Source organism: Salvelinus namaycush, chromosome 33, assembly GCF_016432855.1.
Source record: "Salvelinus namaycush isolate Seneca chromosome 33, SaNama_1.0, whole genome shotgun sequence".
In the NCBI taxonomy this organism is placed as follows: domain Eukaryota; kingdom Metazoa; phylum Chordata; class Actinopteri; order Salmoniformes; family Salmonidae; genus Salvelinus; species Salvelinus namaycush.
This window is the reverse complement of record NC_052339.1, coordinates 2793355-2799729: the sequence shown is the minus strand read 5'-3', so window position 1 is coordinate 2799729 and position 6375 is coordinate 2793355. Positions and strand designations below refer to the sequence as shown.

The 6375-nt window shown below is 42.4% G+C and overlaps 1 pseudogene; it reads left to right on the top strand.

The window, feature by feature from the left end:
- The first annotated feature begins 573 nt into the window (after positions 1 to 573).
- LOC120027633 lies at positions 574 to 5178 on the top strand (annotated as a pseudogene).
- Positions 5179 to 6375: the final 1197 nt, after the last annotated feature.

Sequence of the window (6375 nt, the reverse complement as noted above, 5' to 3'; positions counted from 1 at the left end):
TGAGGATCATCTCATATTTTGTTCAAACACTAGTACAGCAAAATGCTTTCCTGGAAGTTACGTTTTATCTGCTGGGATAGGGGGTCATCCTAACGCATTTCTCCAAATTTTTTGAAAGGGTAAACTAGTTTGTAGCTTGTAAAAATAATGGTAATACGTCATGGCATTTCAGCAACACTATGTGTTACATACAGGAATAGCGTTATTCAAGGGTTCAACCTTGTGTTAATTAAGGTTTTTGAGAAAATATATGAAGAGAACACATAAGTCCTCAATTACCACATGCATTGAGGTTACCAGTCAGTTCCAGGTACTCACATAACGTATTCTACTGCAATGGCTGAAATGAATAAGGGTTATTTTGAAATGTAATATAGTTCTTGGAAATGACAGTGTCATTTATTTTCCCACTGTATCAATTGTCAATGTGAATGTCTTGTCATTTCAAAATGGATCACTTCCCATGTCTTGTTCTTCTGGTAGGTGTTGATGTAAGGCTCAAGTCATCTCTGAATTGAAGCTCTGAAATCTCCCTGACCTTAAGGAAGCTGTATTTCACAGCTTCCATCACAAATGGCTCTCACAACGTCAGGCAAATCAGACACATGAAAATTAATGATCGTGTCACCTGAATTTGTGACAGTGGACATTTGATAAAGATATCCCCAAAGTAAGCCAGGCGAAGAAGCCTGGATCGCTATCTCTTAGGGTGCATTCCAAATGGCACCCTATTCCCGATAGTGCACTACTTTTGACCAGAGCCCTATGGGGAGCCCTATAGGGAATGGAATGCCATTTGTGACACAGACCTACTCTGCATAAGCAGCTTTCTTGATTAGAGGTATCAGGGACAAGGGCGGTAGTACATTTGCATATTACATTTTCATATGTGGTATGAGAAACTTTTTGATTTGAAGGAGAGGGATTGAGGCACACACTGTTCCTCTGCTGCAAAATGCATTGAGTGCATTTGACCTGTGACACCATCTTCATCCAACACAACGGACTCATCAAGATAGTATCAGTGGCTCCAGACACCATCAACAACCGTGTGAAGACCTGCAGAAAAGAACAGAAAAACCTGCACTTCTTCACCCCCTGAATATGGAACTGTTGTAGATGTCACCACTGCAGTGGATATCTACTCCTTTGGGATGTGTGCCTTGGAGATGGCAGTGTTGGAGATCCAGGGAAACTGAGAATCTTCCAATTTCAGAAGGGCATCAACAACGTCATACAGTCACTGGAAGATCCCCTACAGGGGGAGTTTATTCAGAAGTTTCTGGAGTCTGACCTGTTTAAGAGACCTACAGCCAGAGAGCTGCTTTTCCACCAGGCTCTGTTTTAGGTGCCCCTGTTGAAGCTGCTAGCTGCACACTGCATCGTTAGCCACCAGCATATGATCCCTGAGAATGCCTTAGAGGAGATCACTAAGAACATAGACCCCAACCTCATCATCGCTGAGATAAAGGCGGGCGTGCAGGTCAAGCTGTTTCAGTTTCCTGACTTGGAACTGGATAAGTTCCTGGAGGATGTCGGGAATGGTATCTACAACGTAGCGTTCGGTCTGCCCTCTCGCCAGCAGCCCCAGTAGTCCCCCGTCAAATCCCCCATTGTCACCCCCTCTATCAAATCCCCCACCCCAGAACCTGCAGAACCAACATTGTCTCAGAGTATTTTGTATTATTCTGTCAATCCGAGACAATCCATTTAGTGTGATATGTTTCGTTTCATATGGCACTGTATGTATTAATTTGTGGATGTCCATCATCCATTTTGTATGATATGTTACGAATTACAATTCGTATGATATTTTACGAATTCTTAAAATGTACAATGTGTTACAAAGTTGCAAAACGTATGATATGTTACGAATTCCAATTTGTCATGGCTAACATTAGCTAGGTGGCTAACGCTAACATTAGCAAGCTCTAGGGGTTAGGGGTTAAGGGTAGGAGTTAGGTTAAAGGTTTAAGGTTGGGTTTAGGATCATAGGGAAACTGTTAGCTAAAAGGGTTAGGGTTAGGGGAAGGGTTAGCTAACATGCTAAGTAGTTGCAAAGTAGCAATAAAGTAGTAAGTAGTTGCATAAAATTGTATGTGATAAGATTCAAACACCCAACCTTTGGATTGCTTGAGGTTTGTGTTATATGACCACCCATGCACCCAGACCAACCACCATTCTTTTGTTATTGCCTTAAATAACCTTCAGTCTCACGTAACCATACCAAACGTAACATATCATACTAATTTGAGTGTCCTGGATTTACATTTATTATGTTACGTCTAGTCTGTGAGAACAGTCTGGCTAAACTACGGACATGCAAGGTTGTTCAGATGCAGTGTAATATTGAGCCGGTGGAGGAGAGTGCAAAACATCATCTGACACTACTGTGGAAGCTGGAGGACAAACTGAACAGACACCTACAGTGCCTTTGTAACAGTATAACTTTAAACCGTCCCCTCGCCCCGACACGGGCGCGAACCAGGGACCTTCTGCACACATCAACAACGGTCGCCCACGAAGCGTCGTTACCCATCGCTCCACAAAAGCCGCGGCCCTTGCAGAGCAAGGGGCAACACTACATCTAGGTTTCAGAGCAAGTGACGTAACTGATTGAAACGCTACTAGCGCGTACCCGCTAACTAGCTAGCCATTTCACATCCGTTACACTCACCCCCCTTTCAACCTCCTCCTTTTCCGCAGCAACCAGTGATCCGGGTCAACAGCATCAATGTAACAGTATAACTTTAAACCGTCCCCTCGCCCCGACACGGGCGCGAACCAGGGACCCTCTGCACACATCAACAACTGACACCCACGAAGCGTCGTTACCCATCGCTCCACAAAAGCCACGGCCCTTGCAGAGCAAGGGGCAACACTACATCTAGGTTTCAGAGCAAGTGACGTAACTGATTGAAACGCTACTAGCGCGTACCCGCTAACTAGCTAGCCATTTCACATCCGTTACACCTTCAGAAAGTATTCATACCCCTTTACTTATTCCACATTTTGTTGTGTTACAGCATGAATTCAAATTTGATTAAATAGATTGTTTTATCACCCATTTACAAACAATAACCCATAATGACAAAGTGAAAACATGTTTTTAGACATTTTAGCACATTAAAACATGTTTTTTATTTTTTTATTTACATAAGTATTCACACCCCTGAGTCAATACATGTTAGAATCACCTTTGGCAGCTATTACAGGGTAAGTCTCTAAAAGCTTTGTACACCTGGATTGTACAATATTTGCACATTATTATTTTTTAAATTCTTCAAGCTCTGTCATGTTGGCTGTTGCCATCTTGGTAAGCAACTCCAGTGTATATTTGGCCTTGTGTTTTAGGTTATTGAATTTGTCTCCCAGTGTCTGTTGGAAAGCAGAGAGAACTAGGCTTTCCTCTATGATTTTGCCTGTGCTTAGCTCTATTCCGCTTCTTTTAATCCTAAAAAAACTTCCTCGTTCTGGCCGGACAAGCATACCCATAACATGATGCAGCCACCACCATGCTTGAAAATATGAAGAGTGGTACTCAGAGATGTGTTGTGTTTGCTCCAAACATAACGCTGTGTATTCAGGACATAAAGTTAATTTCTTTGCCACATCTTTTGCAGTTTTACTTTAGTGCCTTATTGCAAAGAGGAAGCGTGTTTTGGAATATTTTTTATTCTGTACAGGCTTCCTTCTTTTCACTCTGTCAATTAGGTTAGTATTGTGGAGTAACTACAATGTTGTTGATCCATTCTCAGTTTTCTCCTATCACAGCCATTAAACTCTGCAAATGTTTCAAAGTCACCATTGGCCTCACCATTCCTCCCTCACGTTATACAAGCATTGTTCTACACCCGCAATAATATCTGCTAAACATATGTATACCACCAATAACATTTAATTTGATTAAAACTTGATTTGATTTCCTCGCCAGCAACTGACTTAGGACAGCCTATCTTTGTAGTGACTGGGTGTATTGATACACCATCCCAAAGTGTAATTAATAACTTCACCATGCTCAAAGGGATATTCAATGTCTGCTTTTTTATTTTTACCCATCTACCAATAAGGTCCCTTCTTTGCGAGGCATTGGAAAACCTCCCTGGTCTTTGTAGTTGAATCTGTGTTTGAAATTCACTGCTCAACTGAGGGACCTGACAGACAATTGTGTAGGGTACCAAGATGATGTTAAACACTATTATTGCACACAGAGTGAGTCATTGCAACGTATTATGTGACTTGTTAAACACATTTTTACTCGTGAACTTATTTAGGCTTGCCATGACAAAAGGTTGAAAACTTATTGACTCAAGACATTTCAGCTTTTCATTGTCACGTTTCTGACCTGTTTTCCGTTGTTTTTGTATTTGTTTAGTATGGTCAGGGCGTGAGCTGGGTGGGTAGTCTATGTTATGTGTTTCTATGTTGGGTTCAATGTGTTGCCTGATATGGTTCTCAATTAGGGGCAGGTGTTGGACGTTTCCTCTGATTGAGAACCATATTAAGGTAGGCTGTTCACACCGTTTGTTTGTGGGTGATTGTGTTCCTGTGTCTGTGTCTTTCGCACCACACGGGACTGTTTCGTGTTCGTTCGTTTGGTTAGTCTGTTCCTGTTCTTCGTGTTATATTGTAAGTTCTCAAGTTCAGGTCTGTCTACGTCGTTTTGCTGTTTTGTAATTTTCCAAGTGTTTTTCGTGTTCGTCTTGTCTTTAAATAAATTCATTCATGTATTCATCTACCGCTGCGTTTTGGTCCGATCCCTACTCCTTCTCCTCATCCGAGGAGGAGGAATTAGACAGCCGTTACATTCATTTTTAATTAATTTGTAAAAATTTCTAAAAACATGGTTCTCCTTTGACATTATGGGGTATTGTGTGTAGGCCAGTGACACAAAATCTTAATGTAATCTATTTTAAATTCAGGCTGTAACACAACCAAATGTGGAAAAAGTCAAGGGGTGTGAATACTTTCTGAATGCACTGTAAGCTGTGATTTGTTACCCAATGAGAATATACAGGAACTGTCTGTTGAGCTGGTCCAACTGGGCTTTATCAGCGAGGTGTGCCAGAGCAGAATGTACTAGAAGAGGCCTTCACCAAGTTCTTCAGCAGGAACGGTTCCCTCAACCCTGTCACTGTGCCTTTACAGGGCTGCCCGAGTCAGTCCCTTTCTGTTTAGTTCCCTCTATACAGTAGCAACTTCTTTTGGGAAGGAAGCCAACACAGTTATCATATGTCAGTATTACTTGTTAGGGCGGCAGGTAGTCTAGCGGTTAAGAGTGTTGTGCCTGTAACCGAAAGGTTGCTTGTTCCAATCCCTGAATTGACTTGGTACAAATGTGTCCATGTGGCCTTGAGCAAGGCACTTAACTCTAATTGCTCCTATAAGTCGCTCTGAATAAGAGCTTCTGCTAAACGATTAAAATGTAAATGAAAAAATGTACAAATCACTTGTTTGGAATATATATCCAGAACTGTATCAGGGAGGAGGTCAGAGATCTGGCAGTATGGTGCCAGGACAACAACCTCTCCCTCAACTTGAGAAAGACAAAGGAGTTGATCGTGGACTACAGAAAAAGGAAAGCAGAGCACACCTCCATTCACATTGACGCGGCTGTAGCAGAGCGGGTCGAGAGCTTCAAGTGCACATCACTAAGGACCTATCATAGTCAAAACACAAGATAGGAGGCTGAAAAGATTTGGCTTGGGACCTCAGATCCTCAAAATGTTCAACAGCTGCACCATCGAGAGCATCCTGACTGGTTGCATCACCGCTTGGTATGGCAACTGCTCGGCATCCGACCACAAGGCGCTACAGAGGGTATTGTGTAGGGCCCAGTACATCACTGGGGCGGAGCTATCTGTCACTGAGGACCTCTATACCAGGCGGTGTCAGAGGAAGGCCCAATAATTGTCAAAGACTCCAGCCACCCAAGTCTTAGACTGTTCTCTCAGCTACCGAACCAGAAGCAGTACCGGAGCACCAAGTGTGGGACCAAAAGGCTCCTTAACAGCTTCTAGCCCCAAGCCAAAAGACTGTTAAACAGTTAATCAAATGGCTACCCAGACTATTTTCATTAACCCCCTTATTTTATTCGTATTTATTTTTTGCACAGGCTCGATGTACACTCACTGGACTCTAACCACACATTCATATATACTACACTGACACACACATGGTGTCACGTTCGTCGTAAGGATGAGACCAAGGCACAGCGTGAGTCAAGTTCCACATAATTTTAATAAATCGAAACTCGCCAAAACAAATAAAGAACAAACGAAACGTGACGCTACTGGTATGCACTCAGGCAACTCAATGTAGACAAGATTCCACAACACAAATGAGGAAAATGGCTACTTAAATATGATCCCCAAT